A 19225-nucleotide genomic window follows, 5' to 3' on the forward strand; every position below is an offset into this window, starting at 1 on the left:
ACGTTTCCTATCCGCTCGCGAATTGGGAGCTCGGTCTTGTTCATCTTGTCTATCTGATATTGTGTGATGAAAGAAGAAAGTAAGGGTGAGCAACAAGCCCACCGAAATAATATGTATAATAATTAACAATATATGAGCATTCTCATAGTACTCATGAAAGTCTTGGTCAAGAAGAAATGAACCAAGTTGATATCTTAACGCGACCAAGTCGCAAAATATTCAGTATATATATACATATATACTTTTCACAATCTTTGAAATCCTCTGAAATGTATAATATACACAGAGTTCCAGTTTATAACTGTATAAAAATATCGTTGCAAGGTGACCTCATATATCTAACCTTGTCTCAACATTTTTCTGAAAATCTTTGTCATGCATAAGATAATCATTAAATAGATATAAGTTGAAAAGATGAAGTTACAAGATACTCCAATATACTTATATCCTTTCCGAATACTACTTGAACTACCACCATTCAAGTTATAATTAGCTCATCCCATAGATGAAGCTACACGACAAAACTTGTATAAAATCAATCTTTGGAATATCATCAAAATGAAATGAAGTTACGAGATACTTCATTTGATGAAAACATCAATTTAAAAACTCGACCCTGCCAACACTCAACAATCGCCCAGTCGTAACCTTTCTATTGAAGGGCTCTGGGTAGTGTTGCAGAAATATCCAATTGGATGATGAACTCATTAAGGGAGTTTGCCGCGCCAGGAAGACCACTTACGATGATCAGTCGCAATAGTGCAACCCCACCATTTTCTACATGTAGAGGAGAACCTGTCGGATTTACTTGTCAACCGAACACTGGACTCCTAAGGAATGGACCGTCTTAGGGGAACTTCCAGGCCATTTGGGCCAATATAATAAGGCTGGGCCAACGCCACTCGACCACTTACGCCACTCCTAGTTCAGATGAAATCCATGACTCTGAAACGTAAAGCTCGTCCCCAATTTCCCCAAGTGGAAACTTGTTGATACGGCTCCACCAAGAAGTCGTATCTAGTTGGAAAGGAAAACTCACCGATATTTCCCAGGCGATGCCTGTTAATGGATTAACTTGTTCCAAGAATTTTACTTCCCGAGTGTTGGGTAAGTAATCAAAAATTCTTTTATCAGAATAGCAACCTTGTTGCGAATATAAAATATACCATAGAGCCGGATCCCTCAGGTTTTGAGCGAGTATTTAAATCCCCTTCGAAAGGAGGATCTTAAATATAAAAATGAGTTTTGGGATCCGCCCTAACCTTTAAAATCATTTTGAAGACTCGAAAACATTTTTAAGAATGTTTGGAGTGATGCTGATTTAATAAAATAAATTAGTCCCAATATATTAGAAAATATCTGAATATTATTATTTAAATAATATTCCCATTAAGAATAATCTTTATAAAAATAATTGAAGTAGAAGTTTTAAAACTTATACTTGAAATGAATATTAAATAACCAAAGATATACTTCTACGAAAGTACTATCTTTATTTGAATAATCAAAAGTGAGTTTGATTATCGACACATTATTCTTTAATAAAATAAAGAATAATAATTAGTAAATAATCGGAGTCATAAGTCCTCGAATGAATATTCAAATAATAATATTCATTAAATAAAATAAATGGAGTCATATGTCCTCGAATGAATATTCAAAATAATATTCATTAATAAAATAGACGGAGTCATAAGCCCTCAAATGAATATTCAAAATAATATTCATTAATAAAATAAAGTTATCGAATAAACCTTATTCGATTCATAGTTTTGAAAACTATATCTATATATATATAAATATATATTATACTCGGGAACATCGACTCCCGGTTTTAGAAAAATGTTCAGCTTTGGGTCCCCTACACTAAGGGTATACGCAACTACTGCTTATCTCTAACATAGGTATTATGCAACTTATAAGCAATTGAATCAACAATATATATCAAGATTACGAAACATACATGCATATATACCATATCACATGCTCCAATATATCGCAAGATTTGCTAATTAACCACCATGCATCTATCACAAGATAATGCATATACATATGTATACATCACAACAACAGTATAACGGGTACAAAACTTGCATGAGTGTTCCCGGATAGACTTAAGCTTAGAGTGGGTCCGATAACCTATGAACAACCACATAAGTCGGAATTAAACCCCGGTCGCTTAAGAAACTAGACTTTAACCAATTAGACCCCTAACGTTCGCTTTCGCGCTTAACGATTCATTTAAGTCGCTCGAGTACCCTCGGCTCCACCATTTTTAATAATTTAACCATTAAGAGTTTTAAGGCGATTCTTTCGCGAGTACCTTACCAACTGCTTAATCCACTTAACATAATTGTTTCATATCCCAATTAGTCATTTAAGGTCCTTAACCAAGGTTTTAAAGTAAGGCGAGGGGTAAGGGTTCAGTCGCGGAACGCCGTTACTTAAAACGGTCGTTTCTCCTAAACCGTACATCGGATTCAAGCGTACCACATATCAAAACGAAGCTCGTAACATGAACTATCTAATCATGGCAATGGTCAAAACCTAACAGTGAGTTCACGGGGCCTGATGTTAAGAACAAAAACAGTCTAATGTAAATCGGGCATTACGACGACTATGTTTACGCGATTACCAAAGTTTAAACTACTCGAATCAACTACAATTCAACCACAAATCAACCCATAACCACCAATACCACCAAACTTCATCCAAACCTTACTAACTCAGTCCATAACCTCATGATTTTTCCAACTTATTCAATCTCAAACAAGAGCTACTAACTATACTTAAGGTTCATCAACCAACAACCAAGATTTATAACCCAAAATCATTATAATTCCAACCAAACTCTAAACATACAAGAATCATGCTCTCATGAACTATAACAAACAAAACCAAACCTAATACTCAAATTAAAGTTAGGGTTTGGAGGGGTTATACCTTCCTTGGAGAGTGGAGAATCACTTAGGAAGCCTTAAATATCCACTAACTATCTCTACTAAGCTTGGATCTTGAAGAAAACATAAGAAAACACAAAGTTAGTTTCTTGAAAACACTATTCACCAAGAACTTTGATGAATTGATTAGCTATGTTAAACATGGAATCTTGAGCTTAAACTTATGGCTCATCTAAGTTATGAATTATGGAAGCTAAAGAAACAAACCTCTTGATTTTTGAAGGTATGTAGCTTGAGTTTTGAAAATTCTCCTTTGCTTTTCATGGAAAAGCCGAGAGCAAGAATGAGGGGGGAGAAGAAATGCTTCTTGTTTGGTTGCTTTCCCTTTTTGTTTTGTTAATTACCTTTTACCATGGTAAAAAATGAATGGCTTAAAATCAACCAACAACACATTTTTTTTGTCATGCTTAGGTCATCATTCTTATGTCATCTTCCCATGCTTGTCCTCTTCTTATTGGTTTGATGACATCATCATCACTAACCTCTTTGATTAACTCTTAATTACTTGCCTAATGACCGCAGATCTGTTATACGGTTCGCTTAACTTTCGTTCTCGTTTATCGTTTGAGGGATCATACTCGGGATCTTATTACTTAGGTTCCCTTAACCTTTCTCAATACATTATATTCCTTTTATGATCTCCTCTTATAATCCTTGAATTAAAATCCTTTTAATCCTGTTACCTTATACTCAATTCTTTCTGTATCTGGTGGATTTTTGGGAAAAAATCAAAGTGTTCGAATTTGGATTCTGACGATCTTTACATACACTTATATACCATATAGAGTGCTAAAAAGATCTCAGAATATCAATAAAAGAACCCCTACATAGTGTGGCATGAAAAGTTTTCTTATTCAGCATAATCAGCAAAAACACTATTCATAAGGGTTTCAAAAATTCCAAAAATTGGGGTTATTACAAATAGAATGCCATGAGACGCAAGGAAAATTTAATGCTGACAGGTAGAAATAATTCTACCTCGTCTCCCTAGACTGAGGAGAATAAAAACAGCCATTGGAAGTGTAAAACAGGGTTTAATGCGCACAAGAAACAAGTAAACATTACTGTGCATGGACGTGTACCACTAACCCTAAGTGTATCGACTGTTAATATCTCACCCGAACATATTCTGATTTAAAATAAGACTGTTTCAGATTTTAACCACAAATAAGTCAAGTAAAGGATCAGAATTTAATATCAGCACTTAGACTTATATCAGAACTTAACAGTCATCAGAACATGATTTCTTAACTCGAAAAATGAATGCCTATTTCTGCAAATCTTCACACAAATTCTGAGTTCGGTTTTTCAGAACTTAATCATCAGATGTTCCATCATAACTTGTCCTCAGAATTTATGCAATCTGACACATAAATTGTTCATCTAAAACAACATTGATCACCACAGTAATTTTCATCATTCATATGGAGTGTAAGTGTGTGCATTAAGCTAAATATCAGACAAAGAGTAAAGTCTAATTCACTTCAGTACATCTTAGAAATAAGGCATAACTAAGAACTTTATTTAAAATCTGTCATTATTCTAAAGCCTACTATTGAATGAGTTCATGCATGAGTCCACATCAAATGTTTAGTGCTTATTTTATGCATCTTTTGAAATTCCATTGTACAGTGGCTTCTCAGTGTAAGTGAGTCACGACTGCTTATCAGAATTTATGTTATTATCAGAGTATTTCTCCAGTAATCATAGAGTGTGAAAAGTCACCAAGAAAAATAATTATTTGCTTTTCTAATGCATATTACTTAATACCAGCAATGCACTTGGGTCGTCCCTTCCACATTTTTACTCTAGATCTCAAAGGAGTACCTGATTTTTATTCCTTGTTCTTTACCTTTTTCTTTTGATAAGTGAGGTTTATCAGCACTTAGTACATTCACCAGATTTACTAACATCAGAACTTAACAGATGAGAAGCATTATTCTAGTTTTTGACTTAGTAATAAGATAGACAAAGTAAACTTAACTAGGCTCAATATCAGAATTTGCTTGTGTCAATAGATTTCCACATAAATAATTACTTCTAACATGGGATATCTAGTATCAGAAACATTCATATCACTATCAGAGTTTAGAAATTCACATCAGACAACAATCAGTACTTAAGCAATTTTCAATTAAGCACAGAATACACAAAAATAGTAATATCTGTAAATACTGATCATAAAGTCTGATGCAGCAGAACAAAAGCTAAGCAGATTTAGAGAAAGAACCTGAAACCATTCTAAGTTCATTCACCAATTTTGTAAAAGTAGCTTCACACAGTGGTTTTGTGAAGATATCTGCTAGTTGTTGATCTGTTGGAACAAAGTGCAATTCCACTGTATCTTCATCCACATGTTCCCTTATGAAGTGGTACCTAATGCTGATGTGCTTTGTCATTGAGTGTTGAACTGGATTACCTGTCATAGCAATAGAACTTTGATTATCACAGAAAATAGGGATTTTAAAATATGTTAACCCATAATCCAGTAACTGATTCTTCATCCAAAGAATCTGTGCACAACAGCTTCCTTCAGCAATGTACTCTGCTTCTGCAGTTGATGTGGAAATTGACTTTTGTTTCTTGCTAAACCAAGAAACCAATCTGCCTCCAAGAAATTGGCAGCTTCCACTTATGCTTTTCCTGTCAATTTTGCAACCTGCAAAATCTGCATCTGAGTAACCTATTAGTTTAAAATCTGATTCTCTGGGATACCACAATCCCAGATCAGTTGTCCCCTTAAGATACTTGAAGATTCTTTTCACAGCTGTTAAGTGAGATTCTCTTGGATCTGCTTGAAATCTTGCACAAAGACAGGTAGCATACATGATATCAGGTCTACTAGCAGTTAAATAGAGTAAAGAGCCAATCATACATCTGTAATCAGTAATATCTACTGATTTACCAGTATCCTTATCCAGTTTTGTTGTGGTGGCCATGGGAGTGGATGCACTTGAACAATCTTGCATTCCAAATTTCTTCAGCAAGTTTCTGGTGTACTTGGTTTGACAAATAAAAGTGCCTTATTCATTATGTTTGACTTGAAGGCCCAGAAAATAGCTAAGTTCCCCCATCATACTCATTTGATATCTTGACTGCATCAGTTTGGCAAACTTCTTACAAAGTTTGTCAATTGTAGAACCAAAGATGATATGATCAACATATATCTGAACCAGAAGTAAGTCCTTTCCATGGTTGAGGTAGAACAATATTTTGTCTATAGTTCCTCTATTAAATCCACTTTCCAGAAGAAACTGAGCTAAAGTCTCATACCATGCTCTAGGAGCTTGCTTGAGGCCATAAAGTGCTTTATCAAGCCTGTAGACATGATTTGGATATTTAGGATCTACAAAGCCTGGAGGTTGTTCAACATACACTTCCTCCTCTAATTCTCCATTGCGAAAAGCACTTTTCACATCCATTTGAAAGACAGTAAACTTTTTGTTAGCAGCATAAGCCAAAAATATCCTTATGGCTTCCAATCTAGCAACTGGTGCAAATGTTTCATCATAATCAATTCCCTCATGTTGAGAATATCCTTTTGCAACCAACCTTGCTTTATTCCTTATAATTATGCCATCACTATCAGTTTTGTTTCTGAACACCCACTTTGTACCAACAACAGATCTGTTCTTTGGTCTTGGCACTAGGGTCCAGACTTTGTTTCTTTCAAATTCATTTAACTCTTCCTGCATTGCTTGCACCCAATCAGCATCTTGAAGAGCTTCTTCCACTTTCTTTGGTTTAGTCTGAGAAAGAAAAGAATTGTAAAGACATTCACTTGAAGTAGTTGTTCTAGTTCTGACACCTGCATCAGGATTTCCAATTATCAAATCAGGTGTATGTGATTTAGTCCACTTTCTTGCAGATGGAAAGTTTTCTCTACAACTGGATGCTCCCCCATGATCCATGCCATCTTCATCAACATCTTCTGATGCTCCCCCTGAAAGTATGCTCTCCAAATTGGATTCTTCAGAATTTAAATTTTCAGAATTATCAGAACTTGGCTTATCAGAACTTGATGAATCAGAACTTGAAGAGCCAGTTGTATGTTCTGATGCTTCTTGAGATGTGGTTATATCTTCAGTCTGCTCCCCCTGCACAGGTGCATTCTCCTTTGACGTAGTCACCACAGTTTCAATGACATCAGATTTAATCCATCAGAGTTTGCAGTATCAGGACTTAGACTGCCAGGGTTTTCAGTATCAGAATTTAATTCTTCATTTTCGAATCTCAGCTGATCATGATCATTGAAATCTTCAAGTCCAGTAATCTTCTTATCATCAAAAGAGACATTGATAGATTCCATGACCACCCTTGTTCTCAAGTTGTAGACTCTGAATGCTTTTGTGGAAAGTGGATATCCAACAAAGATTCCTTCATCAGCTTTTAGATCAAATTTGGATAGCTGTTCAGGATGAGTCTTAAGAATAAAACACTTGCATCCAAATACATGAAAATACTTCAGATTTAGCTTCTTTTTCTTCACCATCTCATATGGTGTCTTTCCATGCTTGTTAATGAGTGTTGCATTCTGAGTAAAACAAGCAATCTGCACAGCTTCAGCCCAGAAATAGGTTGGAAGCTTTGCTTCATCAAGCATAGTTCGTGCAGCTTCAATGAGAGTTTTGTTCTTTCTTTCAACAACTCCATTTTGCTGTGGAGTTCCAGGAGCAGAAAATTCCTGCTTGATTCCATAGTTTTTGCAGAAATCTTCCATTGTCAAATTCTTGAATTCAGTGCCATTATCACTTCTTATTATCTTCACAGAATCTTTGATCAATTTATCCAATTGCTTGACATGATCAATCAAGATAGATGCAGTTTCACTTTTTGTGTGCAAAAAATACACCCATGTATATCTGGTGAACTCATCCACTATAACCATAGTATATTTCTTCTTTGCAATAGACATGACATTCACTGGACCAAATAGATCAACATGTAGTAGGTGATAAGGCTCAAAAATTGATGATTCAGTTTTGCTCTTTAATGAAGATTTCCTTTGTTTAGCCTTCTGACAAGAATCACAAAGACCATCAGGAGCAAATACTGACTTTGGCAGTCCTCTCACAAGATCTTTCTTGACTAGTTCATTTATATTGTTGAAATTTAAATGAGAGAGTTTCTTGTGCCAGTTCCAGCTTTCTTCAATTGATGCTCTACTCATCAGACAGATTGCAGAACCATCAGTACTTGTTGAAAGCTTGGCTTCATAAATGTTACCATGCCTATATCCTTTCAGAACAACTTTGCATGTAGATTTGCTTATAATTTCACAGTGTTCTTCAAGGAAATCCACATGATAACCTCTGTCACAGATTTGACTAACACTCAGCAGATTGTGTTTAAGTCCTGAGACCAGAGCAACTTCTTTAATGATGTCATTCCCAAGATTGATATTGCCATATCCCAATGTTTTTCCAATATTGTCATCTCCATAAGAAACATTTGGGCCAGCCTTCTCCACAAAATCTGATAGCAGGGCTTTATTTCCAGTCATATGTCCTGAACATCCACTGTCCAGAACTAGGATTTTTTCCAGTTGCCCTGCAATCACAAAGACCACTAATGATTAGTTTTAAGGACCCAGACTTGCTTGGATCCTGTGGTCTTATTAAGTTTGTTAACATTTGCAGCGGATTTAGCATCAGAGTTTATGTTAACATTTTTCTTATCAGAATTTACACTATCAGACTTTGAATCAGAACTTACACTAGAAGGAACAATGCTAACTTTCTTTAAAGAAGGTTTTATTTGATAATAATCATAGTACAAACTATGATATTCCTTACAAGTATAAATGGAATGCCATAAACTACCACAATGAAAACAAGGATTTTGTGGCTTATATCTAACAGACTGACTCTTAACTCCTGACTTTGAAGGTAAGGAGTTTATGTTCTTATTCTTCCTGCAAAAAGAAGCCAGATGGTTAGAACTTCCACAGTTATGACATGTTTTTCTAGGAGCATTAGGAACAGGTTTATAATTATTGCTTTTATTCACACCTTCCTTTTCATTCCTATTTTTCCTAGGTGATTTTACCTTGTTTGCATTCTTAACATCTTTCAGCTTATGCTTAAGCTGCTTCTTTGTCATTAAGCCTATGTTAACTTCAGTTGTCTTTTCCTGTTTTAGTTTGTCAGAAGTTAATTCCTCTTTAACTTCTGATTTCTCAGTTTCAGACTTTATAACTACAAACTTAACAGGTTTTAACTTTGGCTTTTGTTTAACAACTATAGGCTTAATATCTACAGTTCATGTATCATTCTTATCATCTCCATAACCTAAGCCCTCTCTCCAGTTTCCACTACTTAACAAATTCTGAGTTGTTATGCCAGAGTTAGTCCAAGTCCTTATAATCTCTCTTTCCTTTTCTAACTCAGCTTTTTAGAGATTCATTCATTTTAAGTACTTCATCCCTAACATAGAAAGCATCATCTCTATCTTTCTGAGTTTGATGGAACATGACTAACTCTTTTTCTAAATAATCATTCCTCTTCTTACAAGCAAAATTTTCAGAAGTTAATCTTTCACATGTTAAAGTTTGATCTCTATAGCTAATGAACATGGTTTTAAGATATCTTCTCAACTCATTAATATCATAAGTATGAAAGGCATAAGTAGTTTGAGGTACCTTTAACTCATCAGCTTCAGTACTGCTTTCAGCATTTGCCATATCAGCATTTGCCATCAAGGCATAGTTCTCCTCACTTTCAGAATCTGAGGTGTATGTCCATCTTTTCTTTTTTGTGACAAGAGCCTTGCCTTTGTCACTCTTCACTTTCTTGCAATCAGGAGATATGTGGCCTTTCTCACCACAGTTGTAGCATCTGACATTTGTGTAATCTCCTCTGTCAGACTTCCCTCCTTTGCCTTCAGATTTTCTGAAATTCTTCTTATCAGAACTTGCACCTTTCCTGGAAAACTTCTTTCCCTTCCTAAATTTCCTGTATGCAATCTTTGTGATTCCTTTCACCATAAGAGCACACAGCTTCATCATCTCTTCATCAGCATCCATCTCAGGAGAGCTTTCAGTTTCTGAGTCACCATCATTATCAGAACTTGATGACTCAATATCAGACTTTGTGAAGAGCGCTTTACCCTTGCCTTTCCTTGAGGTGGCTGTCTTGGGAGATTCTTCTTCAGCCTTAAGAGCAACTGTCCTTGACTTTCCTCCTTTCCTCTTGCTTCTTTGTTCCATCTCAAGTTCATGAGTCTTGAGCATCCCATAAATTTCATCAAGAGTTGTTTCTTCAAGATTATAGGTGTCTCTTACATTTGTTGCCTTCAAATCCCAGCTTTCAGGAAGAGCTAACAGGAATTTAAGGTTTGAATCTTCAAAATCATACTCTTTATCAACCAGTGACAAATCATTCAAGAATTTGACAAATCTGTCATATAAATCAGTCAATGTCTCATTTGGCTTTGAGTCAAAGTGTTCATACTCTTGAGTGAGTATTGTCTTCTTGTTCTTCTTAATCGAATCAGTTCCCTGACATCTTGTTTCCAAGGCATCCCATATCTCCTTTGTAGTTTTACAGTTTATCACCCTGTTTGACATTACATTATTAATGGCACTATGCAGTAAGTGTCGTACCTTAGCATCCTTAGCAATTGATGTGATATCTTCAGCAGTGTAATCACTCTTCTCTTTTGGTACTGACTTTGTTGCTTCACCTGCAACTGCAAAAACGAGTTTTGTTGGATTGTGAGGTCCTTCCTTGATTCTTTCAAGATATTCTGGATCTGTAGCTTCCAGAAACATAGTCATCCTCACCTTCCATATGGGATATTCAGACGGTTTCAATATGGGAACTCTAATAGCCTCATATCGATTATGGATTTGTATCTTTGGAGGTTCTTCAGTTTTGGTGGGCTTAGTTGGAGTTTCTACTTTAGACATGATTGTTTTTGGATCTTAAACTGTTTGTGTGCTAACAGATAGGCTCTGATACCACTTGTTAGGTCACACACACTGTAGAAGGGGGTTGAATATAGTGTATAACACAATCAAATCGAATTCTAATAACACAAGTAACAGAAAACAGACTTTATTCAAAGCAATAAACTCTGTTACAATATGGAACTGTCATCTCTCAGTGATGAACAAATATCACGAGAGCTGCTAGGGTTACTGTGAATAATATTCTCGATAATGATAACACATATAGTGTAAACCCTATGTATGTGTTTATATACTACACAGTTACAAGATAATCGCTAATTGATATGGAATATAATTCTGCTTCCTAAAATATATCAATCAGATATCTTTTCTTCCAAGTATTCTATTCTTCATATAATTCCTTCTTCATGTATATCTCTTCTTACGTTTGTCTCGATCTTCTCTTCAATCAATCAGCCGCTTTCCTTATCTGAACGTTTCCTTTAAGTCCTGATATTATCTTCTGATAAATATCTCCTGAACCTTAAGTACTGATGACTTAAGTTATGACTTCAGTATAAGTGCTGATTTCAGTTAAGTACTGATTTTTCCTGTTTAAGTAAGATCTGACATAAATCATATTAGTTTGATATTATCAAATATATCAAACATATATATATGGCATCTGGATATAAAGGTGCCACCATTTTATTTTGTTTGTTTCACTATTTTAAGGTTTAAGGTTTCAATCGGACTCTTGGCAAAGAAAAATGATTGGTATATTAGTTTAAACACCAATTTTTATTTCCATTTTTCTGAAGGACTTGTAAGTGGTCAAGCGACTTGTGTTAATGTTCGTGAAACATATAATAAAACAGATCAAATGGCATAGGGACTCATCTTACTGAACGTCACATTTTCGTTGGATTATACAATGTATCAGTTAGTCGTTTAATGGCTTGGTACTGATATGTGTATTTTTGGCATGCTTGGTCCATTCTTAATTTCTTACATTTGAATCTGACGCTGCAAAGGTATAAGGAAGAGATTGGTTCTTATCTTTTAGAACTATGATACAATATTTTTCTTCAAATATCAGTTAATAGAAATATAATATAACGTTGTTTCATGTGAAATTTGTTAGCTCGACAATGCAAGCCAGAAGGTGCAACTTCCAGCTCACAGGTTCTGTTGGTTCAATTTAAAAGGAACAAATTACAATGAATCGCATGACCGTTGCTAAAATTTATTTGAAGGCGGGCATGACGTAGCAAAGGATCGGCGTCGGACATCTATCTATATTTAAGCTATTTAACATTTGTTGCATAGTATATTTTTGTTACTAAATCTTGATTGTAAATCCATAATTATTGTTACTCGACTCTATTTTAAAAAATAATGTGGATAAATTATTAGAATATACAATGAGTAGGTACATGAGATGAGATTTAGTCGATATCATGTTTTGGATGCCTAGATTTAAGCCAACTTCTAGATTAGTACGTGGAGTCAGATTGTTTAATCATGATTTATCAATGTCATTTCTCATTTTTCCATTGTGCAGAAGACCTTACAAGTGTTATGTGAGGTTTGTTAATAGTTATGGGCAATAGAAACTTATAAAAGTTGTCTTGCCAGTTTCGAATTATGCTTTCAATCCAAAGAGGTTGCTAAACAGTTAAATTTAAAAAGTTAGCAGCAAGTAAGCAAATGGTATTTATAATTTTTTTTCTTGTGATACTTTGTTGAATATCCATTCATCTTTTAGCGTTAAATGTATGTTTGAGATTTTTGTAAATGATTTTGCTTATATATCTGTAGATCAAAGTATCTTTATCTTAACTTGGGAATCAGAGAGGTTCACATGTTTATTGTGTCTTCATTAAAAGATTTATTTTCATATAGTGAAATAAGTTTTATTTTTAGGTTATCTTTACATAACTTGGTTTTAACTTTTAAGCACTCAAGTGCATTTTTTTTTATCTGATATGGCTCTCATATCTCTCTTAGTGTTCTGCTCCCCACAGTCGAGCAAACTTAACCTCATTGCTCTCCTTCGCTATTCGAATAATTTTTTCAAGATGCATGTTTATAAAGGTTGAATCAGGGTTACAATATATTGAGCAATATTAGTTTACTACCAGAATTTGAGAACTTTCACATTTTATAACCCCACTTGTGTAACTTTATTGTCTCTTAATGCACACATCCAAATGAGAATACATAACTTATTGCAACTTCTGGGTTCTTAGTTATAAAATTTTTACACTTTAATAATGCCATGGGCACATCGTGTTATACATCTTTTGTTATCATATTTCAGGATTGCAATGTCAGACTTTCAAGTTCATGCTCTATTTTTTCTGAAATTAGATTAAGAATGCAAAATTAAAATAAAAGATCGATAAAATAGGTTTTAATACTTTAGCGGGTGCAGGGTATATAAAAGGAAATTCTTACATGAAGTAGCAAAGTAATTTTTTTTTTAATATACTAATCAAAAAATTTACAAGATCTTTAACAAGTGAATAATACCTTAACAAATACAAATTTGAGCTATGTTTTAAAGATTTGTTTCATAATTCGCGCAATTAATTTCATGCTAGTTGTAATTACTCCGGTTCTATCGGACTTTTTTATTCAAAAATTTAAATATTTTAAATATATAATTATATATTATAATTTAAAAACAAATTTAATTTTACTATAAATTCAAAACACTTTTATATTAAAAAAGGTTCCCCGATCAAAGAGGCTAATAAAATTAGACAAGTAAATATAATGTTGTTTATTTTTTTTGTCGAGTAAAATGTTTCATTATTTAATTCAATTTCAATCTGTAAATATTTTTTCCCCTAGATATCAGTTAGATTTTATTAATACAATTTTGTGAAAATATAATTACGTTCTAATATAATTTTAGCTAATTTATTATCCCTAAACCGGAAAGAAAATATTATTTCAACCGTTATTAACTTTGTGGAGCAATGCTAAACAAGCAGAAGAAGGTAACGATCGAAGCTCGGGGTTCCAATGGATCGGATCGGACTCTCTCTCGCCAATTTCAGGTACCTTTTTATACCATCTCTTTTAATTTGAGCCCAGTGTTAAATACGGTATCAAATTACACTGCTTATCACTACAATGCTATAATAGTGAACCTACAGTTGAATATTGTTATATGGTGAGTTTTTGTTTTGTTGTTGTTTGTTTTTCGAAAGCTCGAAAGCTATTACAATTAAAATAATTCGACTACACGTTTTCGAATGTCTAGGTTGATAATGTCGAGATTTTAGAATATTTGTTGTCGATTGGTGATAATGTGGATACTAGTAGTTAGGAGTTTAATTACACGTCTAACGTCTTAGATCATCCGATAATGAGAATGTGTATGCTCATAGTGTCGAACTTTTGAAGTCAAATAGTAATTCGGTGAATACTAATGTAATTAGGAGCTCAACGTTTTTGATCATCTGATAATGTGAATGTCTAGGTTAATATTGTCGAGATTTTGAATCATTGTTTTGTTGTTAATTAGTGATACCGTGGATGCTAATAGGTGTAATTAGGAATTTAGGAATTCAATTACACGTTTAGATTATAAGATAATGAGAATGTCTATGTTAATAGTGTCGAGAATTTAAAACATTGTTCCAGTGTCTATTAGTTATTCTGTGGATACAAATGTTTGTAATGAGAAATTCTGGATAGAGATTGTTAAGAGTGTCAGAACTTAAACGATAGAATAAAAAATGACGGTTATCTTCACTAATTGGTTACTTAAAAGCTTGCTCACGTAATAGATAGTAACAATGGCCTGCAAAGGCACCTGGTCAGGCCTGACAGAAGATTAAAGAGATCTTATTAGTTGCTTAAACTAAGCAAATATTCTACTAGTAGGAAAACAAACACGTAATCAACGTATTCAACTTGAACGGTGCTTACTATTTCATGAGTTCCTAGTTGAAAGCTAAATTGATTAGCAATATTTGATTCACCTACTTTTTAAATTGCGGGTTTGTCAAGGAACCAAGGAGTCAAGATAATGCGTTTAGGAAGGCAAATGATATTTTTCATGATAGTTCAGGAGCTCTAAAGTCTACATTTTTAAGCATGCCAACTCTAGAGAATGATAATGAAGCTGATGCTTCTATGGGCATAAGAAATTCCCGAGGAAAAAGACCAGCCTTGGGCCATAAGCCTGCTCAGTTTTCTTTAATGCCAAACATAACGTAAAACTTTAACCCCATAAATTTTGTGATTACTTTATGATAACTTTGTTGAAGTAATTGTTTTAACAGGCAGCCTTCTGCTGGTTTGGAATTCAAGTTGAACATTAATCAACTGCACGACCCAGTGGATTTCTTCTCGGCCTATGGACAACTTCAATGTGATAGCACATTTCTGATTTCTTTTGTTCACATATTGCTTTGTAGATCAAAATATTGTTTACATTTTCATAATCGGTCTGTAGATGCCAAAGATGAAATACATTTTCACAACCCGATAATTAGGAGTTAATATAAATGACTACATGTCATCTGCACCTCCTTGTAGCCCACAGCCAGAAATGTTAGGGTAATATATATGTTTTTTAATTTAGTCTGTCATGCATATATATGTTTCTCACTGTTGTCAACTTTTTTTCCCTGTTAATTAAGTTTATCAACTTTATGTTTCAGATGATGTAATGTATTACTTTTGTTTCAGGAAGTCAGTTAGGTTTATGCACCATTATTCATCAGCAGTTTCTGAAAATGATGATACTTTTTTATCCTCCCAAGAGGCAACACGGGATGACTGTCTATCTTTATCTAAATTTGTTTCACAACAGGAAACAACGCATTTTGATATTGATTTGCAAGGAAAAGAATTATCTGGTGAGCAAATGATAATGAAATAATAGGAAATGATAAAGGAAAACAGATTTAGCCAGAAAAATAAAGAAGGAAAACAGTCGCTACAAATTAATTTTTTTACTCTACTGTTATTCTTCTGGTTATTCCTATAATTAAGACACGACCATGGGTACTTAGTATTGCTTTTCAGTCACGTGTTTGTGTTACTACTAACATCATGATTAATGTTTGAACAGAGTCAATATCTAAGACTGAGAACAGAATCAATGAGCTTTTGGATAAGTTGCTGTCAGAAAGTAATGAAAATTTGGATCGGGATGGGGAACCCGCCCAAATGCAGGAGGGCCTGCAGAGAAAATTTCCTAAGAATAAAAATTCACAGACCGATATTCCAAAGTTGATGAGTGGCAAAACACCTGTAAAAATTAAACACGTGGCAGAAAATCCAGTCCATACTCTAGCTTCCCGTACCACGCCAAAAAGCCCATTTGCTGCGTTATCTCTATTAAACAAGCATCTTTCTCGGTCTAAAACAATTAATGATCCGTTCATGGCTTTTGATATTGTTCTGTCATCGGCCAGAAATGTTTCTTCACTGGAAGAATTTAACCAACGATCACAACATCTTGATGAGGGAAAGGAGTTAATCATCTCTGACAAGCTGACTTTTTCGACAAAAGTTGAAGCTACAAGAACTGCAGGAACTGGTACGGTCTCAAATCATTCAGTTGAAGGAGTGACATTTAATCTACTTGACAAACCTGTGAAGGTCAGCCTGAGTACAGTAAGTAAAAATATCAGTTCGAGGGGATCTAATGATGTCGTGATGCATCATAATGGGGACAATGATATGACTGACAGTGCTACTAATGGTTCTAATTTAATGGTGGAGAATGTAAGCTCTTAGTTGGTAATATTATTAATTAAATTTGGAAAACTGTGAAATCCATTACTACATGTTTTATATGCTCCCAACTATGTTATAGGGTCGATATATTTTGCAAGAAGCATTTTCCTATCCCCCGCCATGCATCAAAAGTGGGGCGTCATCTTGGGGTTGTACTGATGTTGTTGCTCTGGGACATGGTTTGTGTCATATGGATAATAGTGTGAGTTTCTTTACCCTTTGAGTGGAGCTAATTTTCCTAATGGAGTTTAATGCCGATAACACTGAACCCGAGATCTAACCTTCAATGCAGGTTGAGGACATGCACCAGGACGCAACTTCTTTTGTGCAGCCAACTGTCAATACGGATTGCTCAACTACTGAAGATATTAAATTTTCCCACAGCCCGTCAGGTAAATTTTCTATCCTATATTTGGCGTGTCCCTTGAAGTGACATTCTGTGCAAAGAACCTGCTTCAGTTATCTCTTGAAGATATCTCCAAGTTCTATCACAGCTTCATCCTAAATCTTGTCAACAATACCCAAGTAACTTAATAGTGTATTAGTTACTTAGACCAGACGTCTCTCGCAATTTTATAAGCTGCGGAAGTTTGTGATTGTCTGGATGTTGTCATACTACTATAGTTACTGCTTTTAACTTATTGCACTTGCAAACATTGTTGCATACCTATGATGTTTTCCGTCTCTTCTCAGATCATAGTTTTATATCAAATATTTATTTTCTTTTACAGGTCAATCAGACTTCACTTTCACGAAAGGCCTTTTAATGAATGGACAAACGATAACTGCAGACTCCACCTTTAGAAAAGATCTTAAACAAAGTAACAAGGTCTTCTTTTGTGTTCATTTTCTCTTGGAATTTGTATTGTCAAGTCCTTGCTCGGTGTTGCATTATGCATAGAAAATATTAGCTTGCCTTGTATATCCTTAACTTACCTTTTCTGGTTTTCTTTGTATTGTAAGTTGCAAGTAGCATATAATCCGGGTTTTCCTGAATGAGAGGCCACATCTACATGCATGATATCTCGAGCTCCTGCTTTTACTTTAGCCTTAATTTTTGCTATAATTGGGTGTTAACTATCCAGGCACTAAATAGAGGTTCTGCAAAGGAAATGAGCAACGCAAGAAAACATGAACAGAAAAGAAGAAAAGCAATTACCCGAAATAGTCTTTTAGGTTATCTTTCACGCATCAAACAATTTCGTTATACCTCCATAGGATATTTATACATATTGATGGATCATATACTGTTTGGACTTTGGACAGAAATTGGTACACACTGGGAGTCTGGTTTCCGCCGAAGCAAAAGAATAAGGAGCAGGCCCTTGGAATATTGGAAAGGGGAAAGGTTTTTATATGGTCGAGTTCATGAGAGTGAGTTCTGATTCTTTCTTGTGTAAGACTACTTATCAACTTTGTTGGGACCTTATTATTATCTTCCTGTAACGAGGGAAGGACTATTAAATTTGGAATGGATAGGTTGGTAAGTTGGCTAACTTATTTGTATAAATTACAGGTCTGGCAACAGTGATTGGAAAAAAGTACGTCTCCAGCGGAGAGCGGGGAGCCTACTTTCAGAGTAAGTTCTTATGTCTCAGATAAATACAAAGAGCTTGTGGAACTGGCAGCACGGCACTGAGATCTTTAGCCACGGACGAGGAAACCGAAGTAGGATGTATTTAAGAAAAATCTGTAGTGTGGGACGAGCACATCCTAGTAGTAATTTATTAAAATTCCTAAAAATGACTTATGGTTATATACAATGCAATACTCTAATTGGTGTGGCACTAGCATACATGAGTACAGAGAAGATAGTTTAAGATACAAATATTTGCAACGCACTGCGGCGTACTATTTTTTACTGCAAATATTTATTCCGCTATTTTTAAAAATAAAAATAAATTGTAAACCCCTTAACCAATCAAAACTCTTAAATTGTTATAAGATAATCACATTACTACGTCCGTCAAGATACGTAGTACTCTCTTTATTTTGGCATTTAACACTTAGCCATGATATGTGTTTGTAATTTTAATTAAATAATTTTTTATTACCAGTTTAATGTATATATTATGTCAAAAATACGTAGAGATTATTTAATTAAATACATTTTATTACAAGTTTAATATATTGTCTATTCGGGCCTGCCAGTTTGTTTAGCTTGAAGTTACAGTGATGAACACAGTAATTTAGCCCAAGATCATCCAACTTTTATTATTAGGTTAGCACTCAGTAGTAAACTTCGATTATATCATGGAAGTATAGCCCATTTGCCGCCTCTCTGATGCCATCCTGCATCTGATTATGGGCAAGACTAACATACGTCATAATTAGGTCTAGACTATGCGTGGCTTATTGGCTTGTTAAATATATATATCTGAAATCGATCCCTCTCAAGTGATTGTTGCTAGCTATCAGTTATAATTTTCAGCCTATCGCGATTGTTCCAAACTATCTATGCATTATAATTTTCAGCTGATAGGCTGACCAAATAAATTATGTCTTGAATGGTCTTACTTGTCCTTATGATTGAATTTTTTTAATTTTTGGTTTACAAGTTTCAATATCTAGAAGTTTAGGCCGTAGTGTTTTGTATTATGCAGAACAG

General features: G+C 34.5%; 1 pseudogene; it reads left to right on the forward strand.

Annotated features, from left to right (window-relative positions):
* The first annotated feature begins 13806 nt into the window (after positions 1-13806).
* On the forward strand, positions 13807-18445 carry LOC141723858 (uncharacterized; annotated as a pseudogene).
* The last annotated feature ends 780 nt before the right edge of the window (positions 18446-19225 follow it).

The sequence above is a fragment of the Apium graveolens genome, chromosome 5, assembly GCF_009905375.1.
Source record: "Apium graveolens cultivar Ventura chromosome 5, ASM990537v1, whole genome shotgun sequence".
Classification (NCBI taxonomy): Eukaryota; Viridiplantae; Streptophyta; class Magnoliopsida; order Apiales; family Apiaceae; genus Apium; species Apium graveolens.